Source organism: Chlorocebus sabaeus, chromosome X, assembly GCF_047675955.1.
Source record: "Chlorocebus sabaeus isolate Y175 chromosome X, mChlSab1.0.hap1, whole genome shotgun sequence".
Lineage (NCBI taxonomy): Eukaryota > Metazoa > Chordata > Mammalia > Primates > Cercopithecidae > Chlorocebus > Chlorocebus sabaeus.
In genome coordinates, this window is record NC_132933.1 from 27,951,049 (window position 1) to 27,970,268 (window position 19,220).

General features: G+C 36.0%; 1 long non-coding RNA gene across 1 annotated transcript in view; it reads right to left on the minus strand.

The window, feature by feature from the left end:
• LOC140710740 (uncharacterized) overlaps positions 1-18,950 on the minus strand; it is a 105,121-nt gene extending 86,171 nt beyond the window's left edge. Inside the window, exons 1-2 of the long non-coding RNA XR_012091837.1 lie at positions 18,703-18,950; positions 13,932-13,993 (exon numbers count right to left, since the gene is read on the minus strand). This is a non-coding gene — a long non-coding RNA (uncharacterized lncRNA). The remainder of the gene's footprint in view (positions 1-13,931; positions 13,994-18,702) is intronic.
• Positions 18,951-19,220: the final 270 nt, after the last annotated feature.

A 19,220-nucleotide genomic window follows, 5' to 3' on the forward strand; every position in this document is an offset into this window, starting at 1 on the left:
TGGCAAATATGTCAGAATAAAACTATATCAAGAAGAAATAAAATTATATTTTTCTACCTTAACTTCAGGTTGGGACCAACCTTAGGTGGTTAGTTTGATTTTCACAGGAATGGTCTCAGAAAAATGTAGAAAAGGCCTTACTGGTTTTTGTGGGGGGATGGAGGGGGAGCCAAGATGGCTGATGATGCAGACAGGAAGAGCTTCTCCCACTGAGAGACCAGAGCATACTTCCAAAACAGATGTTCACAGATAAGGCATTGACAGTGGATAGAGGGAGGACACAGACCCTGTTCTGAAAGACAAGGAAGCTGGGAACCCTGCACATGGTTGCCAAGCATCAAGACTTATTTCTGGTCCCAACCAACTCCTGGGGAAGGGGTAAGTAAAATAGGCATGAATTGGCACACTTTCACAATGGACTTACAGAATCATAGCTGCAGGAGACCCCAGAATCCCCAGGTACATTTGAGCTGACAGGGAGAACTGCATAAAAAGCTGGCAGAGACAGTACACCAGCTTGCACAGAGTCTAGAGGGTTTGATGCAGTAAGGGCTACAGTGGAGCACAGCCATGGGCAACTATCGCCTAAGGTTCAGATACCCACTTAAGTGACCATCTCCCAAGGTTCAGATACTCCTCTAGGTAACTTTAGCATTTGTTGGCTGCCACACCCAGACAGAGCAGGAATATCTTGCCATGGGACAGCACCTGAATTACGTGAGTGAGTCCCTGTCTGCTGGCCTATCCCAAGGTCCCTGCCTGCCTGCACCCACTTGCAGTGTGGCCTCTGCTGCACAGCACAGGAACTGGCCAGCAGCCACCACCATGTCTCTTTTGCCACAGACCCAAAATAGCAGCTGGAGAGCTATTGCAGTCAGGCTTCTGCCAGTGTGCACCTGCCCAGACCCATCCTCCACCAGAGTTCACTTGCCTAGAGCCTCCCCTTACTGCTTCATTGGCACATGCACATGTGTGGGACTGTCCACTGCCCTGCTGCTGCCCTGCCAACGTGTTAAGCTGGCAGCCCCTATCAGAGTATTGTTGCAAGCAGACCAAAAACACCATGGCCCCTCCAGGGCAGCAGATGCTTAACCTCAAATGTCCACAGGAAAAAGCCATGGCCCTGGTCCCATGCCCTCAGAGTTAGAGAATACAGCCCAGGAGTGCTGAGCTGAACCTTGAACTCCTGAAATCATCCAGAAAGAAACCCAATTGTCTAAGCCCATCTTATGTCACAGTAAAACCTTCAAGGGCATTAAAGAGGATAAAAGCAAACAAACAAAAAGTATAGAAGCTTCAAACATTAAAGAAACATCAGTTCACACAGATGAGAAAGAACTAGTGTAAGAACTCTGAAAATTATCAAAGCCAGAGTGTCTTCTTACCTCCAAACAACTGCAATAGCTTTTTAGCAATGGTTCATAAGCTGACTGAAATGACCAAAATAACAGACACACAATTAAGAATCTCAATGGCAATGACGATCATCAGGATTCAGGAGAAAGTTGAAACTTAATCCAAGGAATGTAAGGGATCCAGTCAAACGATTCAAGAGCTGAACAATAAAACAGTCATTTTAAGAAAAAACTAAACTAATCTGTTAGAGCCGAAAAACTCACTACAATAATTTCATAATACAATCAGAAGTATATCAGAAAATACCAAGTGGAAGAAAGAATCTCAGAGCTTGAAGATGACTTTTTCAAATCAAATTAGTCAAAGAAATAAGGAAAAAGATATTTAAAAAAAAAACCTTCAAGAAATATTAGATTATGTAAGGAGAGGAAACCTATAATGCACTGGTATCCCAGAAACAGAGTGAGAGAAGGGAAATAGCTTGAAAAATATATTTCAGGATACTGTCCACATCAATATCCCCAAACTTGCTAGAGGGGTCAACCTACAAATTAGGAAAATTCAAAGAATAACTGTAAGTTACTGTATAAGATGATCATACCCAAGGCATACAGGCATCAAATTCCCCAAAGCTAATGTTAAGGAAAAAAATATTAAAGGCAGCTAGAGAGAAGGGGCAAGCCATGTACAAAGGGAGCTACATCTGACTAACCTAATACATTCAGCAGAAACCTTACAAGTCAGAATAGACAGAGGCCCATATTCAGCATCCTAAAATAAAAAATTTTTAAAATCAAACAAAGAATTCCATATCAAGTCAAACTGAGCTTCATAAGTGAAGAAAAATTATTCTCATTAGGCAAAAAAATGTTAAGTGAATTAATTACCACAGCCTTCAAAGATGTCTTTAAAGGAGTGATAAATGAGGAAACAAAGACTGTTACCTGCCATGACACAAAAAAACTTGCATACATAGCCCACTGACAGTATAAAGTAACTATTCAATCAATTCTACTTAACAAGCAGCTAACAACATGATAAAAGGATCTATTCCTCACATATCAATATTAACCTTGAACTTAAACAGGCTAAAAGCCACACAGAGTGACAAGTTAGATAAAGAGCAAGACCCAACTGTTTGCTGTCTTCAAGAGACACATCTCACATGCAATGACACCCATAGGCTCAAAGTAAGTGGATGGAGAAAGATCTATCAAGCAAACGGAAAACAAAACACAGCAGAGGTTACTCTTCTTATTTCAGGCAAAACAGACTTTAAAGCAACAACATTCAAAAAGGACAAAGAAGACCATTACATAATGATAAAGACTTAAATTCAACAAGAAGTCTTAACTATCTTAAATATATATGCACCCAACACTGCAGCACCCAAAGAATCACTTAAAAAGTTCTTAGAGACCTATGAAAAGACTCAGACAATCACGCAATAATAGTGAGAGACTTCAACACCCCACTGACAATGTTCAGCAGATCATCAAGGCAGAAAACTAACAAAGATATTTGGGATCCAAACTTGACACTTGACAAAATTTACCTAACAGAGATCTATAGAAAGTTCTACTCTGTAACTAGAGAATATACATTTATCTCATCTTCACATGGCACATAATCTAGAATTGATCCCACAATTAACCATAAAGCAATTCTCAACAAATTTTAAAAAACCCAAAAGTATAAAGTATACCAAGAACACACTCAGAGAACAGTGCAAAAAAATACAAATCAATATCAAAAGACAATCTCAAAGCCATACAAATGCATGGAAATTAAACAACCCGATTTTGAGTGACTTTTGATGAAGCAATGAAATTAAGGCAGAAATCAAGAAATTCTTTGAAAATAATGAGAACAAAGATAAAACATAACAAAATATCTGTGACACAGCTAAGGTAGTGTTAAGAGGGAAGTTTATAGTGCTAACCATTAATATCAAAAAATTGGAAGAACTAAAATTAACAACCTAACATCATGCACATGGAAGCAAGAAATATCAGAGCAAATCAAAACCAAACCTAGGAGAAGAGAAGAAATAACCAAAATCAGAGCTGAACTGAACAAAACTGAGACACAAAAACCCATACCAAATATCAATTAAGCCAAAAGTTTCTTGTTTGAAAGAATAAATAAGATTGACAGATCACAGGCTAGAGTAATAAAGAAAAAAATAAGATCCAATAAGCACAAGCAGAAATGGCAAAGACGATATTACCACAATCCCCACAGAAATAAAAACACTCACAGAAACCATTATGAAACACCTCTGTGCAAGCAAACTAGAAAACCTAGAAAAAAAATGAATGAATCCAGAAACATAAAACTGCCCAAGATTGAATCAGGAAGAAATTATATCCCTGAACAGGCCAATAACAAGCTCTAAAATGAAATCAGTAATATAAAAACATATCAACCAGTAAAAGACCAGGACCAGATGGATTTACAACCAAATTCTACCAGAAGTATAAAGGGAGAGCTGGTTCCAATACTATTGAAACTATTTCAAAAAATTGAGGTCTCATTCTATGTAGCCAGCATTATTCTGATATGAAAATCTGGCAGAGACACAATGAAAAAGGAAATCTTCAGACCAGTATTCTTAATGAATTTAGATGCAAAAAATTCTCAAAAAAAATACTAGCAAATATGATTCAGCAGCATATCGTAAAGTTAATCTACCACAGTCAAGTAGGCTTTATCCCTGGGGTGTAAGGATGGTTCAACATACACATAATCAATACATGTGATTCATCACACAAATAGAACTAAAAATGAAAACTACATGATCATCTCAATAGATGCAGAAAAGGCTTTCAACAAAATTCAACATACCTGTATGTTAAAAACCCTCCTCAAACTAGACATTGAAGGAATATACCTCAAAATAACAAAAGCCATAAATGTAAAATGCACAACCACCTACTGTATGGGCAAAGGCTGGAAGCATTCCACTTGAGGACCATTAAAATACAAGGATACCAACTCTCACCACTTCTATGCAACATAGTGTTGGATATCCTAGCCAGAGCGAACGCACAAGAGAAATAAATAAAAGACATCCAAATAGAAAGAGAGGAAGTACAATTATCTCTTTACAGATGATATGATTCTATACCTAGAAAGCCCCATAGTCTCTGTGCAAAGGCTCCTAGGACTGATAAACAACTTCTGTAAAGTTTCAGGATACCGAATGAATGTAGAAAAATTAGTAGCATTTCTATACACCAAGAATGTCCAAGTTGATAACCAAATCAAGAACTCAACTTTATTCACAATAGCCACAAAAAGAACAAAATACCTAGGAAGAGAGCTAATCAGGGAGGTGAAAGATCTCTTCAATGAGAATTACAAAACACTGCTGAAAGAAATCAGAGATGACACAAACAAATGGAAAGGCAGTTCCTGCTTATGAATAGGAAGAATCAATATTCATAAAATTATCATATTGCCAAAAGCAATTTATAGATTAAGCATAATTCTTATCAAACTACCAATGTCACTTTCCACAGTACTATAAAATGCTATTCTAAAATTCATATGGAACCAAAAAAGGGCCCACCTAACTAATGAAATCCTAAGCAAAAGAAACAAAGCTGAAGGCATCATACTACCCAACTTCACAGTACACTACAAGTCTACAGTAACCAAAACAACATGGTTCTAGTGTGCAAATAGACACACATAGACCAATGGAACAGGTTAGCAAACCCAGAAATAAAGCTGCACACCCACAACCATCTGGTCTTTGGCAATGTTAACAAGGGCAAACAATGGGGAAAGGACTCTCTACTTAATAAACAATGCTGGAATAACTGGCCAATCATATGCAGAAGATTGAAACTGGACTCCTTCCTTTCACTATACACAAAAATCAACTCAAGTTTGATTAAATACTTAAACATACAACCTAAAACTTTAAAAAAAACCCTAGAAGAAAACCTAGGGAATACAATCCTCGACATAGGCATTGACAAAAATTTCATGATAAAGACTCCAAAGGCAAAGATTTCATAATAAAAACTCTAAAAGTAATTGGAAACATAACTGACAAGTGGGACTGAACTAAACTAAATATTTTCTGCACAGTCAAACTATCAACAGAATAAATGGACAACATAAAGAGTAGAAAAGAATATTTGCAAACTTCATTCAACAAAGGTCTAATATCCAGAATCTATAAAGAACTGAAACAAGTAAACAAGCAAAAAAGCAAACAACCCCTTTAAAAAATGGGCAAAGTACATGAACAGACATTTCCTAAAATAAGATATACATGCGGCCAATAAGCATGTGAAAAAAAAATGCTCAACATGACTAATTATTAGAGAAATGCAAATCAAAACCACAGTGAAATACCTTCTCACACCAGTCAGAATAGCTATTGTCAAAAATTTTAAAAATAACAGATGCTAGCAATATTGATGAGAAAAGGAAATGCTTATACACTGTTGTTGGGAACATAAATTAGTTCAACTACTGTGGAAATTAGTTTGGTGATTTCTCAAATAACTTAAAACAGAACTACCATTCGACCCAGCAATCCCATTACTGAGTATATTCCCCAAGGAATATGCATCATTTCACTACAAAGGCACATGCATACATATGTTCATTCCAGCACTTCTCACAATAGCAAAGACATGGGATCAACCTAGGTGCCCATCAACAGTGGATTGGATGAAGAAACTGTGGCACATATATACCATAGAATACTACACAGTCATAAAGAATATAAAATCATATTCTTGTGGCCAAAAAGTATATTTTAAAAAGCTGAACATCACTGATCATTAGTGATGATTAATTTTGATGATTAAGTTCAGGGGTACGTGTGTAGGTTTGTTATATATAAACTCATGACCTTTGCCCATTTTTAATAGGGTTGTTTGTTTTTATGCTTGTTGACTTGTTTCAGTTCCTTATAGATTTTGGATATTAGATCTTTGTTGAATAAAATTTGAAAATATTTTCTCCCACTCTGTAGGCTGTCCATTTACTTTGTTGATAGTTTCATTAGTTTTAAAATTCAAATCTAAACCACAATGAGATACCATCTCATACTAGTCAGAATAGCTATTATTATAAGTCAAAATATAACAGATCATGGCAAGGTTATAGAGAAAAGGAACACTCATACACTGTGAGTGAGAGTGTAAATTAGTTCAACCATTGGGGAAGTCAGTATGGCAATTCCTCAAAGATCTAAAGACAGAAATACTACTTGCCCCCTCACAACAATTCCATTACTAAGTATACACCCAAAGGAATATAAATAATTCTATCGTAAAGACCCAAGCATGTGTATGCTCATTGCAGCACTACGCACAATAGCAAAGACATGGAATTACCTAAATGTCCATTAATGGTAAACTGGATAATGAAAATGTGGTGCATGTACATCATGGAATACTGTGCAGCCACAGAAAAGAATGAGAACATGTTCTTTGCAGGAACATGGATGGAGCTAGAGGACATTATCCTTATCAAACTAACACAGAAAAAGAAAACTAAATACCTCCTATTCTCACATATAAGTGGGAGCTAAACCATAAGAACATGTGGACACACAGAGGGGAACAACACACACTGGGGCCTATTAGAGACTGGATGGTGGGAGGAGGGAAAGAGTCAGGAAAAATAACTAATGGGTGCTAGGCTTAATACCTGGGTGATAAAATAATCTATACAACAAACTCCCATGACACAAGTTTATCTGTAACAGACCTGCACATTTAAGCCTGAACTTAAATAAAAGTTAAAAAAAGAAAAGAAAGTCATGTCTTTTGCAGTAACTTTGATGGAGCTGGAGACCTAAGCAAATTAACACAGGAACAGAAAACCAAACACTGTGTGATATGCTTTGGCTGTGTCCTCACCCAAGCCTCATCTTGAATTTTAGCTCCCATAATCTCCACGTGTCATGGTACAGACCCAGTTAGAGGTAACTGGATCATGGGGGCAGGTTTTTCCCATGCTGTTCTCATGATAGTGAATAAGTCTCATGAGATCTGATGGTTTTATAAAGGGGAGTTCCCCTGCACATGCTCTCTTGCATGCCACCATGTAAGATGTGCCTTTGCTCCTCCTTTACCTTCTGCCATGATTGCGAGGCCTCCCTAGCCATGTGGAATTGAGTCCAATAAACCTCTTTTTCTTTATAAATTACCTAGTCTCAGGTATTTCTTCATAGCGTATGAAAATGGACTAATATACCATGTGTTCTCACTCATAAGTGTGAGCTAAACATTCAGTACACATGAACACAAAGAGGAGAATAATAGACATTGGGAGTTACTTGAAGGTAGAGTATGGAAGGTAAATGTGGGTCAAAAAGCTACCTATTGGGTGCAATTCTTACTACCTAGGTGATGAAATCTCTTGCACACCAAACCCAAGGGACCCACAATTTATCCATGTTACAAACCTGCACAAGTATCCCCTGAAACTAAAGTAAATTTGGAAGAGAAAAAAATAAAACGAAAAGGTCATACTTTATTTTTGAGGATTTCTCTAACAAAACTTATCTGATGTACCTCAGATAGGGAACATCACATGGAATATCATGCAATCCAGAAGAGCCCTTCTTTTCGGGTCTAATTAAATTTAACATGGAAACAATCAATTATAAAAGTGCATGCTGGCCACAGCCTCTGAATCACTCTTAAGATAAAGACATAAGTGATTCGGTACAAAATTCCCAGGGAGGTTGGACATAGTAGGACAGGACTAGGACCGAGGTCCCTGCCTCTCAGTGAGCTTTCCTTTTTATCATGTCACAGAAAAATGATATTCCTTTTGAGCATGTTATACACCTGTTATTAAATGTCACGCTGGATATTTAATAACTGAATAATTCTTATTCATTTTTTACACCTTTTGTGTGCTATACCTTGGAGCCAAGAGGTTACCAACTAGCCTATGAATAATTTTAAATTTAAAATTTTGATGTAATTTTGTTATCACAAATAGATTATTTATCTCGAAGAAAAAAATTTGCAGAGATTCTAAAGTAACTGACTGCCAAAAGTGAGCCAAAATTTGGACCCATAACCACAGAAGTCATTCAACAAATAGTTTTGAGTGTAATGGTAAATTCTATCATTTATGGTTATAAATAACTGTGATGATAATATTCATTTAGAGATGATTGTGTCTTAGAATCTAATAACCTTGAAGGAATCACATGTGCCAGTCCTTTTCCACTAAGCTTGAATAGATCAATTTTGTACTCTAAAATAAATGTGTTGGTTGGAATGATGATAAAGATAGTTCTCTTAAACTAATGGGCAGTAACTATGGCATTTTGCTTTGAAATACCTGCCATCTGAAGTTCAGCACATTTTGTGTTACGGCACATCGTTTTCTTATTTCTGGTATAACAATTCCTAGTGTTTTAAGAGGGCTGAAAGGACTTATGATTACACCTATATGTTCTAGCATTTTAAAGAATAGTTTTAAAATTTTCTACTGCATGCATTTTAGTGTTTTATCTCATATTATAATAGTTTGCACTTACATAGTTATTATAAGCCAGACCAATGTGACAGACTGGTCAGTGTTTCATAATAGAACATATCTTTCATTTTTATTATTATTTTTTTGAGACAGGGTCTCACTGTGTCACCCAGGCTGCAGTGCAGTGGCATGATCTCGGCTCACTGCAACCTACACCTTTCAGGTCCAAGCGATCCTCCCATCTCATCCTCCTGAGTAGGTGTAACCACAGGCATAAGCCACCACACCCAGGTAATTTTTGTATTTTTAGTAGAGACGTGGTTTCACCATGTTGCCCAGGCTGGTCTCAGACTCCTAACATCAAGTGATCCACCCACCTCGGCCTCCCAAAGTGCCGGGATTACAGGCTTGAGTGACCACGCTTGGCCCATAATAAGAAAATACCAAAATGAACAGAAAATTTACATGCTCAAAATAAAAAGAGAACTGTGATTATCATTCCACATGATCTAATTTAAGAAATTATATTTATATATGTATACATGAAAGTATAAAAATAACTTTTAGGTCATTATGAATAGGTCAAAAGGAATTTGACTGCCAATTTTTACCTGACATATGTCTATTTCTTTATTGCTAAAATGAAGAATATTTTATTTTTTTGCAAAAGTTTTACTGACATAGTGTATTTCATGTATGTTTGATATACTGTCAGAGACTTACAAGCTGCTGGTGTTGTCTGATGATTTGTCAGCAAAACTGCCACTGACTTCAACAATGCAGCAAGAAATGCTACATATTCTTCTATAGAATATGAGCCACAGAAGGACAAGTTTGTGCACTGTATTACTACATATTTATTACCCCTTTAAGCACAATAGGTCACAATGTGGACAAAACACTTGGCTGGAGTTGGATGCATGAGAACAGTTGAGAGGTAACTATATTAGTCAGTTCTCCACTAGCCAATTTTACCAGGTAAAAAACCTAAGACACTGGGTTTTGTTTGTGAGTGTGTTAGTGTATTATTGCATATCTTAAATATGGTTTATCATTGAAATTCAATTGATAATTCTGAAGTTGCATGATTGTGTGAAGTACGAAACACTGATTTAATAATTAGAAAAGCACATATACATATTTTATAATTTATAAAAGATGTCATGTCATTTAAAATATTAAAATGCAAAAAAAACTATAGAATATTGGTAAGGCATACCTAGAAAGGCAGTTAATTTTTTAAAATACCAACACATAAACAAAAGCCTACAAGATGATTTTTTGGTCCCTGATCATCATGGTCTGAAACAGTTAACTCAACTTTCTCCAGCATAGTGTCAAATAAACCAAGATTCTGCACTTGTTCTCTGTGTGAGCTGGTTTGCTTTCACATTAAAAGAAATTCCTGTTCCAGTATTACAGACTTCACCCTTCATACTATGAAGCTGGTTCAAAATCATGTGTTATGTTCACAAAGGAAGGCTCTGTGTAAGCGTATCTCCATACTTGGAAAATAATTCAAAGTGCACACTTTAGTGATGGAGGTTCAGTAATACTATTTCTATATGTGATGGGCAGTATATATAACTTGATTAGTATATGACATATAACCTTCATTGTCTTTAGTTTTACTGTTTTTATTTTTATTATTAATATTTGTTACTTATTTATTTATTTTGAGACGGAGTCTCACTCTGTCACCCAGGCTGGAGTGCAGTGGCGCGATCTTGGCTCACTGCATCCTCTGCCTCCCAGGTTCAAGCGATTCTTCTGCCTCAGCCTCCCAAGTAGCCGGGATGACAGGAGCATGCCACCACGCCCAGCTAATTTTTTTGTATTTTTAGTAGAGATGAGGTTTCACCATGTTGGCCAGGATGGTCTTGATCTCTTGACTTCGTGATCTGCCCGCCTCGGCCTCCCAAAGTGCTGGGATTACAGGAGTGAGCCACCACTCCCGGCCTACTGTTTTTATTTTATATACTAGAACATAAGCTCTGTGCTATCCAAAATGAGGCATCCAATAGAGAAGAAAGAATTGCATTTACTAGATCTATAATGCAACTCACAGTATAGTTCCACAATTGAGTCTATTAAGAGAGAAAAATGGGTCTGATTTTTGTAAAGTTTTAATGAATTATTATCCAAAGACAGAAATCTGGGTCTTATTGTGTAAGCACTATGTCAGTTACCACCGAGTTGGAAAAGCACTACAAGGCCTTTTTAACCATCACAGGAATAAGACATGTTTATAGTTCCTGAAATGCCTTTTTTTCCCTAAGAAGAGCCAATCTTTTTATATCAGAAACAGGTTACAGAAATTTGTTCCTGAAATGCCTTTTTTTTTCTAAGAAGAGCCAATCTTTTTATATCAGAAGCAGGTTACAGAAATTTAAAATTGCCCACTTTTCCTAGTTTTAAAATGTCCACTATGTGCCTAAGTGACCAGTCTTCATAAACATCTATTTGTATGTACTATATCAATAGTCATAATGCACTATAACAAAAATGTATGTCTGTAACTAAACTGAAAATCAGTTTTAGCTGAGCCACAGAAATCAGGTAAGGAAAGGAGTTGTGCAAGAAAAAGCCAAAATCAAATTCTGCAAGTTCACCAATCTTTATTTTTCTTGGCCAACCCGTTAAAAAGTAGTATTGCTCTATAGTGAATATCAGAATATAGCTGGAAATGACCAATAAATAAAGGATCTATTGGTCTTTTCACACAGTGATGTTTTAAAACTTGGTTTGCAAGAATAGCAACAAATTTATTGAGACCTTTCAGACAATATATAGTAATTTTATTTGAAAGGATAGGTAAGAAGCTTGACAGTGAGCAAATGCCTTGCCAAATAAATAGAATAGTCTAAAAGACATGTTTTTCTTTATTTGGGGGGGAGGGGGACATTTATTTAGATAAACCACATTCACATAATTTACTTTCTACTTATATTTAACAAATCAGATTCTATTCAGCTTCAAATTTTTGTATGCCTTCCTATTGAAATTCAGCCCTTCATACATTTCGACCTTTTCAAGAAAGCCAGCTACATAGTAAATTGTGGTGCATTAAAAGAGTAAACACATTCAATACTTGTTATTCAATGGGTTTGGATTTAGAAAGCTATTGTCAATAGGTTAATCCTTTTGTACAGACAGTCGCTTTGGCTAAATGGCATCTTAAACAAATAAAGGTTTTACCAAAATGCTAATTTCTCAGTATTTCTGTCAACTGTCAAAGAATAAATCTCAGGAGAGGTCTTAAAATTGCTAATTCTAGTTTATATTCATTTTTCTATCAGCAGAATTTCAAAAAGAACTTTATTGTACATGTCTAGTCAGAAGTTATTTGTAACTCAGCTCAAAAAATCATTACAACTTTTGACTTCTACTCACTCATCTACTATTTTGCAATTGTGTTTAATCAATAAAAGGGCTACCTACTTTGGATGCATATTCAGAGATTACCAAAGTAAAAGAGAATCACAATTATGTTATTAATTTAAATCTCACACTTTTGCTGTGCTACATGTAACTATCAAATAAACAAATGTGGACATAGGTAAGGAGAGACTTTACTCAAAAACACTTTTGCAGTAGGAAAAGGAGGATTGTAATAATAAAGGAAAATGCTCTGACCATAAGATCTGTAAGTTTCTCAAAGGTCAGACAGAAAAGGATATTTAAAGAGGAGAAAAAGAGGCTAGAAAGGAGTGAGATTCAATAGTTGTTCAGGGAATATCTCTCTATGTGGCCAGATAATTTTTAGGAGGGGTACTTAAGGAGAGGTGTGATGGTTGATTTTATGTATTAACTTGTCTGTGTCAACCATAAGTAATGAGATTCAGAAAATATTATTAAGTATAGAGCTTACTTGAACCTGAAGCTTGAGGATGGTCAACCAGGAGCATAAATTAAAGAAGCTGTCCTGAATATATAATCTTGAGTAGTAGCAGTTATGACTGGGTTTTCAAGAAAAAAAGAAGAGGCAGTTACTAAGTTCTTTACCAAGAATTTATAATGAAATAACATAAGGTGTCGATTGGCCATACATTGTTCTTTGCCTCACAAATTCCAGGAACATGAAGATAATGGATGAGGCAATAAGACAGGAACAAAAATACCTGCAAACAATTGTCCCAGGGCATGGGGAAGCAGAGGTGGGCATGACTGAAGTCCCATACTCATGTCTTCCTGGGCCTGATAAATTTTGCATACCTTACATAGCTGACACTGCCCTGAGCTATTTTTCTTTTCTCATTCCCCTCTTTTCATAAATATCTTTTGAAGAAAGCATCATAGATAAACTCAAATGCTTTTGGCTCTTTTTATGTTGAGAATCTCAGTCCTGCATTGCTAGTAAGGCTCATTCCCAGATGGCTCTATCTCACATGGTTGGTGGGAGAGGATATGTCTCACTGAGGAATTCTAAGAGCATCAAAATCCAAATTGGGATGGCCTCATAGGTTCACCAAAATAAGAACAGTCAAGTCACTGATTTACATAGCTGCTGTCACTTGTTGAATCATCTTTAGTCTTTAGAATATCATGTGTTTAGTTTTCTTAAAAGAAGTCAAACAACAGGAAATACATAGCAGAATTATAACACACATAAGGATTATAATTTTAAAAATTGTGTACCAGAACAACAACAACAAAACAACTGTTCTATTGAGGACTCAACTAAAAACATAATAAAAAAAAATTAACACCCAGTTTTTCTTTAGAGTCTTGTAGCCAGGAAATACTTCAGAATTTAGTCTGAGTTACAGGAAAATAATAAAAACTCAAAAATAATAGTCAGGGCTGGAATCTAATAACAAGTGTGCTATAGTTTTCTTCTGAATCATATTTTTTTCTCTCTCCAATTTTCCATTTCCAGCAAAGATAAATAGTAGTAGGACCAATTTAATTGTAAAATAAATTTTAGTATTATACTTGGTCTGATTATTGCATAAATATTCACAAGAATAGGACTGGTCATGCAGGCTCTTTTAAGTTGGCGTTCCTGGAAATTTTTCATTAGAAGACTCATATTAGACTTTTAAAATTATCTCAAGGCTAAGAAGCAAAGGCAAAGAGTCACCATAAAATGGTACTTACAATACCTGTACAAATTGAGTGAATTTCTCTCTCCTTGTAGTCCCCAAATATCTTGAGTTTCCTGAGCCTGTCAGAAAGTGATATTCATTATTTACTACAAGATCTGGAACGTTGTAAGGAAACTGTGTAAACTAGGTTCCAGGCCATTCTTTCCATGTGGCTTTAATTTCTCAAAACATACTGGTTATATCTGAAAATAATACTATTCCAGACAAAACATTGGTAAAATCACCAATGTCTCCAATGTATTCTGTTAGAAAAGAAAGCATCTTTTTATTGAAATTATGAAATAAACTATATTGCCATAAAATAAGAATGCTCATGAATAGTTTTCAAATTTTGGAGAAACCACATAGAAGGAAGGGTAACTGTTTCAGTTTTGTTCACAAAATTATACTATACCCAATTTCTGTAAGCTATAAATGGCTAAAAAAAACCTGTTTCCTTAACTCTGAAAAGCAAAATTTAAAAAGAATCAACAATGGCTCAAACAAAAATGCCATAAAAATAATTTTAGTTCTCTATCTGCTTAGTCCCATGTAAGTAGTTACTTTTCTGCTTAACATTGGGTTCACCGCAGGAATGAAAAACCAGACACTGCATGTTCTCACTTATAAGTGGGAGCTGATTTATGAGAATACATGGATACATGGGAGAAAACAACACACACTGGGCAGCTGTGAGGAGGAGTGTGAGGAAAGGGAGAACATCAGGAAGAACAGGTAATGGATGCTGGGCTTAATACTTGGGTGATGGAATGATTTGTACACTAAACCAACATGGCACATGTTTACCTATGTAACAAACTTGCACATCCTGCACATGTACCCCTGAACTTAAAACAAAAATTGGAACAAAAATGTTGGGTTGACAATCTTCATGAATACATCAGTTTTTGTTAGAGTTCTAGAAGTTTTTACTTAGTCCAACGGTATTATCTCTAAAGTTATCAGAAACCTGTACTCAAGAGTACTTGTCAGGATCCTCTTCCATGAATTTCCTTTCAGAAGAAACCAATTTTAGGCAGCAGTTGATCATAAACCACTTTTCGAGAAGAATCAAAGTAAAACAATAACTGTCCATGAATGACAAAAAGCGTTGAGTTGTCATGGTTTGTATTAGTCTGTTTTTATACTGCTATGAAGAAATACCCAAGACTGGGTAATTTATAAAGAAAAAAGATTTAATTGACTCACAGTTCCACATGGCTGGGGAGGCCTCACAATCATGGCTGAAGGTGAAGGAGGAGCAGAGGCAAATCTTACATGGTGTCAGGCAAGAGCATGTGCAGGAGAACTGCCCTTTATAAAACCATCAGATCTCCTGCGACTTACTCACTATCATGAGAACAGCATGGGAAAGATCCACCACCATGATTCAATTATCTCCCACTGGGTCCCTCCCATGACATGGCTGGATTATGGGAGCTATAATTCAGGTAAGATTTGGGTGGACACACATCCCAACCATATCATAGTTGAATACGCAATTGACAAAAAATTGGCTATTTTTTGTGGTATACAACAGTTTAACATAATCATAATTTTGACTGATAATGTATTCCAAGATATAATTTTAGACATCTTTTACAATTTTGAAACACACATTAATAACACATTTATACAAATATAACTCTAAGAAACTTAAACACAATTTCTTATTTGACATTTCTTTCTGTATGAAAGAAGTTTAATATGTCTCTCTTGGATTTCCACAGTTTTTATTAATTATCTTCGTCAGTTTGGGTCAGAAAGATAACTTCAGAATTTAAAATGTAATTTGAAGAATGTCAAACATTAAAAGTTTAAAAACCTTGATATTAAAATAAACAAGGTTTAAAACACATAGTAAATTAGGATCACAGTGTTCCCAGACTGAAATGACGGTCGTGCTGCTTATTCTCGTTGCCAAATAACGAGACACAGATGAACTGGGAAAGAAGAGAGTTTGTTTCTGTAACTAGGTACAGGGAGAAGGCCAGGAAAATATCACCAGGCCAGCTCAAAATTACAACGTTGTACAGAGCTTATATACCTTTGGAGCCATATGTCTAAGTGTAAGTGTGCATTCATCTAAAGACATAAGTGATTAACTTCTAATCTATAACTAAGTTCTGAGTCCTGAAGACCTTCCTCTGGCACCTCAGTAAATTTACTTAATCTAGATGGGTCCAGGTGCCAGGGATGATTACCCTTATCTTGTCTCCTGCTAAATCATGGAGGTTTGGGGAGTTCCTTTACATCCCCAATAAAATTTGTTTGTGGAAGTCTGGGGAATTTCTTCAGAGCCCCAATACTACTTGTTTAATCCTAAACGGGTCCTGTTAAGAATTTCTTCATTATCTCATCATGCTTCAAGGCCCAGGAAAGGCCTAGGCAAAACTCTTGGTGGGCTTTTGTTACATTTCAGCCTTTGTATAAGGGCACTGGCTCTATCAGCTCCTAATATTTAACTTAACCATTCAATCAGTGCTGAAAGAGTTGTCATGGAGGCCTGCCTGTTCAACTGTTAGTGAAACCTGGCCTGCCACAACACATCACTGTAAAATAATAGTCATTTATTTAGCCAATATAATAATTCAAATATTACTACTTCAAATAGCAAAAATTTTACTCTTTGATAGAGAGGAGACTCAGTTCCCAATCAAGAGACCTAATAATGACAGCATGAAGTAAACTCTTCCCTTTTTTTCTGTAGTTTACTCAAGAGGTAAACAAATCTTATACTATCTCTCATTAATACTACATAAAATCTTGTTCAAAGGAAAAAAAGAAAATTTACTTTTATATTACTGTATTACCAATACTAAAGCTAATTTTAATAAAACCTTAATACCAAATTCATCCAATCTCAGTCAACTTTGACCATGTAAGATAAGATTTCCATAAATGTTTTATAACCTCTTACAATTTTCTATTAAGGAACAGATCAATGTTCTAAGAAAATTGTTGCTCTGACACAGGGGCCCAGACTCTGGCCTTAAATTAATGTGTTTTTTATATCAATGCTCAATTGTTATAAAAACCTTATAAATAATTTTCTTCTAATTTTAGCCCATTCAATCACAGATAAAATTCCTTTCATGAGCTTAATTTTCCACAAACCTTATGTAACCGGTTTTAACCTCCAATTTTATCCTACACCTTTTTAAAACAAATTGTCATTCTATCATAGAATAAAAATGTACTTTCCTTTATCCCTTATCAGTTTGACCACACAAAGTCTTTCTTCTGCCAAACACACACAAAAATTACTATCGCCTTTCATCTTATTTTACCAAAAATATATCTTACTTTCTTCACATAACTTGTATATTGAGTTGTATCTCATACATCTACTAGTCTTAATTACATATATAAATGTGAAAGGAAAATAAATCTTGAAGCCCCCAAATCACTAAGCTAAAGGGAAAAGTCATGCTGGAAACAGCTTAGGACAAATCTGCCTCCCATGCTATTCAAAGTCACCCCTCTGTTCACTGAGATAAATGCATAACTGATTGCCTCATTTGGAGAGGCTAATCAGAAACTCAAAAGAATGCAACCGTCCCATCGACCTGTGAACTGGAAGCTCCCTCCTTGCTTCGAGTTGCCCCACCTTTCCAGACTGTGCCAAAGTACACCTTACACATACTGATTAATGACTCATATCTCCCTAAAATGTATAAAACCAAGCTGTGCCTGTTCCACTTTGGGCACATGTTGGCAGGACCCCCTAAGGCTGTGTCACAGGCACATGTCCTCAACCTTAGCAAAATAAACTTTCTAAGTTAACTGAGACCTGTCTCAGATTTTGGGGGTTCATATTAACTATAATTTTAACTATTATAAACCCTAATTTTCTGGGAAAAATCTAGGAAATAAGTAATTTGGAACTGTTTTATATAAGTATTTGTAGTTAAAAACTATTTCAAAATTTTTAGAAAAATCTTTTTTGTTTATTAAGAAATATAAATGTTTCTCTTTTCTACACCATATGAGCAACTCAGACACTTGATTACATATTATTTAATTTAACATAATATGACTTTAATATTAAGTTACCGAATATGATTTTTAAACAATGGACAATTTATAAACATTTATTCCATTTATATTTGTTTAGTTCATTCATTCTTAACAATTATACCTTAATTGTTCATTAAATTAAGCTAGTCTTCATCTCAAGTTTTTTTGATAAACATTTTAACAGTATGTGAATGTTATTAATAGGTAGTTACCATTTAAGCAAGAACTCTATAGGTAAATACATGGGTATTTTGCTGATCAGAATATATAACTGTTTTCATCAAACCAGCAATATTAAACAAGTCTTATTTATGAAAGATCACCCAAGTCATGTGAACTAAATGGCATTTGAGTTAGTTTCTGTTTTCCTAATAAAATATTTGATGTATGTGGTTTCTTTTTCTTCAAGCCAGTTAATTAGACTCATATAATTTGGTAGTTACATATAATATACACATGATTCATATAAACATATTGTGAAAGGAAAATAAACCTTGGGACCCCAAACTCACTAAGCCAAAGGGAAAAATCAAGCTGGGAAGTGGGTCACACAAACCTGCCTCCCATTTTGGTTCCCAAATAAGATGGCTACAAAGATGAAACGTTACGTATTTCCCTCACATTTTGCTCACAAGGAAATTCTTTGTGGGCCTCAAGATCTTTACTATAAAGCATTTCTGTTAAAGTTCACCATGGCAATGTAAATTGATAGCTTATCTTTACAGGTGCAGGGACATACGACAGGACTCAAGGTCATCCCTCCACCCACCTGAGACGAATGCATAGCTGACTGTTTCCTCTGCCCTGTTATCTTCCTTATGTTGTGTAAAAATGCAGATTCACGACCGGGCGCGGTGGCTCACGCTTGTAATCCCTGCACTTTGGGAGGCCGAGGCGGGTGGGTCATGCGGTCAGGAGATGGAGACCATCCTGGCTAACACGGTGAAAACCCGTCTCTACTCAAACTACAAAAAATTAGCCGGGCCCTGGTGGCGGGTGCTTGTAGTCCCAGCTACTCCGGAGGCTGACGCAGGAGAATGGCGTGAACCGGGGAGGCGGAGCTTGCAGTGAGCCGAAATCGCGCCACCTACCTCCAGCCTGGGCGATAGAGCGAGACTAGTCTCAAAAAAAAAAAAACAAAATGCAGATTCACTGAGCCAGACAAAGGCATGAATGCCTAATTTTTCTACCCCCCTCTAACATGAAAACTGTGTACTTTTCAATATCTCAAACTTTCCGCTTTAAATATAGAAACCCTCAAAATCATCTTTGTAGAAAGGCATAGAC